This window comes from Xiphophorus couchianus, chromosome 17 (genome assembly GCF_001444195.1).
Source record: "Xiphophorus couchianus chromosome 17, X_couchianus-1.0, whole genome shotgun sequence".
In the NCBI taxonomy this organism is placed as follows: domain Eukaryota; kingdom Metazoa; phylum Chordata; class Actinopteri; order Cyprinodontiformes; family Poeciliidae; genus Xiphophorus; species Xiphophorus couchianus.
In genome coordinates, this window is record NC_040244.1 from 15414385 (window position 1) to 15418670 (window position 4286).

Below are 4286 nucleotides of genomic sequence, written 5' to 3' on the forward strand. Positions count from 1 at the left end.
CTTCTCGTTATTATGGCATCCACCGCAGGGGTCCAACTCCAGTCCTCCCGGGTCGGTCTCTTACGATTCTGACGAGGCAATCCAACTATTAATTTCAGGTGTGATATACCAGGCGTACATCTAATAGTTGGAATGCTGAAGTCTAACACTTAGCTATAGATGGTTAGCGGCTAGCTAGCCAAAAGAACTAGATGCTAGCTGTTAAGCTAAAAATACACGTTTGTGGCTTCAGTGTAAAAACAAATATTGTGTCAGTTGCTTTTGGCTAGTTCAGAACTCTTGACAGTTAGCTTTAGACAGTTAGCGGCTAGCAAAAGAACTAGCTAGCTGTGAGTTTTTAACTAACCAAAAGAGACTGACGATGTTTTTTTACGCTGAAGTCACCAACTAGCATTTTTAGTCTGGCAGCACTAGATGGATCTAGCCAGAAGAACTATGCTGGCTGTTTGAGTTTTGAACTAGCCAAAACTGAAAATGTTGCTTTACACTTAAGTCACAAACTATTATTTTATTGGGACTGTATGTGCTGGACCAATATAAACTACAGTAGTTCCTATTGATGAAATTGGAAGGAATTGATACATGACTGTAAAAGAAAAATGTTTGGCAGGTGTTCTTGCAGGACTCCAGCTTTAGGTTGCATCCATCTTCCCAGTAGCTACGCCTCTGTCTCTGTTGAAGAAAAGCATCCCCACAGCATGATAATGCCACCACCATGTTTCACCGTGGCAATGTTACGTTTAGGGTAATGCGTCTAGTTTCCTGCCACACTCAGGGTTAGGTTTGCACTCAGACCAAGCTGTGTAATTTAGTTCTCTTGGGACCAGAGCATTTCCTTCTTCTATGTTTGCTGAGTAAAATCTGATCCGTTCTTCATTTGATTTAGCTGCCATAGTTTTGTCAGACGGTGAGGAATGACCTTCATCTGCCAACTTTATGAAAATCTCTAACTGTTTACATCCTCCTGTCTTTGGAGGATGTAAACATGCTCCCCAAACAGCATGTAATTCTCATCTGAGCTCTGACACATTTCTGCAAGTTTCCAGCAGTAATTTCAAAGATGAACTGCTTCGGTTGATGACTTTGGAATTTTTAAGTACGTTGCCGTCAGATTGTTTATTCCTACGTCAAGTCTAGCAGGCCCTTTCCTTACAGCCTATCTCAAAAGTAAACAAGTGATGGGTGGGGTGTCGCCTGGATGTGTCAGCAGACCATAACGAAGCCAAAATAGAAACACATCGCCACACTTCAGTCAGTTTATAATACATAGTTAATCTGGCATTTTGTTTTCGAAGCAACAGCAGAAGCTGGAGTTGACCCGTGCATACAGACCTCACATAGAGCCGGAACCTTCTGGGAGGAGAATACAGTAGCCTCTGTTCTACTATGAAGCCCATTCATTTGTAAAAGTGTCACAATTCTACACATACGTTGCTAAAACAAATGTTGTATTTAAGGTAATTATTAAAATCTAAATTGAGATGCACTAATTAAGCAAGTAGATGTTGCAATGATCCAGAATGGGTCATTTATTTATTTTCGATTGGGTCTCTAAAGACACTTACACTGCCTATATTTAATAGTTCAAAGACCAAATATACCTTAAAATACCTTAATACGCACAGTAGAAACCGTCTTAGAGGAAAACATCCATTGTCTTTCATGTCTTGGGGGTACAGCCAATCAGAAGCCACGGAAAATGTGTGGCGTTCTTTGACTGGCTGCTCTGCAATCAAATATTTGCATATTTGGAGGGCATATGGTCTTCAATAAAAACCTGTGAGACAGGTGTTATTATAGATTAACAGACTTTTTGTTTGTTTATTTGGGTCCCCATTAGCCATTGCCGTGACAACAGCTACACTGTTGCAAGCTACCGTCACCGCTAACGACTTCGGCTAATAATAATAGCTGTTGTCCTTTGCAAAAAAAAGAAACTACTACAAAAACAGTTACACACACTCAATATAACATTAGCAACGCAGCACTTGATGCGAGGACATCATTTTTGCAGCCAGTCAGTTGTATCAGGTTGAACATTTGGGCCTTTTCTGATCTGTTTGCTGATTTTGTATTCATTTTTCACGTTTTTTATTTGTTCAAAGACGTCCAGTGTTGCTCCACTAGGGAACAACAAGCACGTAAAATGGTGCTTTTCTAAAAAAAGATTTTTTGCCCGCAATAGTAAAAATAATTCCACTGTCTAGTTTTTTGGGTTTTTTTTTTTTACCCCGACTCCTTGAGCCCTTCTCCAAACACAGCTGTCTGCCAAACTTGAGACGGAGGTATAATGGAACGGGACCAGGAGACACATCATTTATGTTTTCCAGAAAACATGACGCCTTTGTATTTCTTATATCTGTCAACATGCTTTTACACATTCTTATTTTTAACATGTTATTATGATCATTTTTCATGAGTGATTCTTGTGGCGTCCCCATGATAGTGTGCGCCCATAATTCCATAATTCTCGCACTCCTTTTCATTGACCAGTGTTTCACTTGTACATCTGGAGGAGTTTTAACAAGCTCCAGCGAACACCGACTTTTAAATTAAATATGCTCAGACATCACTGAGTAAGTTGTTCTTTTGAAGTCTAATTGAAACGTGATGCGATCCCAGAGAGGTTTACAGAACTCCAGAAAGGGAAGAGATGAAAACATCCGCACAATATTAATAATGTGACTGCTTGACGGCTGCAAAATGTTACAAAAACGCTTTGGCCACAACCTCTGTCGAACCTTTTCAGTTCCCCTTCCCCACGACCCGTTGATGAATTGGCAGATTGTTGCTTGGAAACCAGATCCTCCAAAACACAAAGCAACTGGGTCCAAAATCGGCCCGTTCTGCCATGGAGCCGAACTTCAGATTGTTTGTGGAAAACTCACTTGCTCATAGGTTTGTTTGTAGTGCAAATAAAAAAAATACAATTTCACAAGAAAATGCAACTCAGAAAGTTGAGATACCTGGAAGAAAATGCTCTTGGCGTGCAAATACATGCCGTTTTCTGACTTCCACACCCACACTTCATCTCTTCGCTCTCTGCAAAATGATTTGCAGCAACTAAATTGGAACTCAAGACTTTTTGCAGAAGCCCTACAACAAGTGGTTCTGTATTTGATTGACCAACGATCTGATCTGACCCGACACCTACATCCTCTAGTATGAACGGGAGGATCTCAACATGCATTTACTGACAGTTTGCTGCTGCTTTTCTTGTGCCAGGCCACAATATTAGCTCCCATCCCTCAGTCCAGGTTGTTTTCTTCTTCATTGCGTCTGAACAGAAACACTCTTTTTAAATGACTCGTGAGTTATGGAGAACTGTTCGTTTCACTGCTAGGACTTGAATAGTCATATCTCAGGGGAAGCAAGTTTCTCCGATCATGTTCGCCGGCGTCAGTCATTTGCCAAAGTACGACTACATGACTTCATCTTGTGGCCAGCCAAGGAAAAAGTAAAAAAGATGTATTTAATCCACAGTTACAGTAGCTCACAACAGTAGCTAAGTGAACAATTCAAAGCGATACATATTGAAAACAATGATATAAATGAGCCAACGAAAGCTACATGCTGACAGAGTTCATAAAGTTCTTGTTCTGCTCCAACGACTTCCTTCTGCATAATGCAATGCACCGCTGCACACACATGCTAATAATTAGCTGGAATTTGGAGGGAGTCGGTGGAGTTTTGCAGTGTGCCAGTGGTGTGTGTGTGTGTGTGTGTGTGTGTGTGTGTGTGTGTGTGTGTGTGTGTGTGTGTGTGTGTGTGTGTGTGTGGATTGGTGGGAAGTCGTTGGCTGGAAGCAGTTGTTAGTGCTGCTTGGCTCCTACTGGCCGTTAATAAGTTCAGTGGATCCTGTCAAAACTAGAGCGTTTAGGAAAAACATGCAGCTCCTACATAATAACCCTGAACTCTGCTGGTTCGTCAGGATTGTGCAAGACAGTTGAATTCCTCTGTGCCAGGGCAGTGATGTCACATCCCTTCCTGTTGTGGAGTTTCTGCTTTCATATCTTCCATTATCTTTTCCCCCATTTCCAGTTTACTTCCTCCATTTGTTCAGTTATCTGAGTTTTTTGGATTTGCTTTGCATTTTCTTCTCGTTTTAGCTCATTCCTTCTGTTAGTTTAGTTTGTCAGCTTAGGTTTCGGATTTATTTTTGTTTCCGTTCATCATTTTTGTCTCAGCGACTTCGCCACTTATTCCTCTTCCCCACAATGGAGAAACAAAATCTCACCAGGTATTTTTTCTCGTCTTGTTCGGTTCACATGGTTCATTCCATCCTC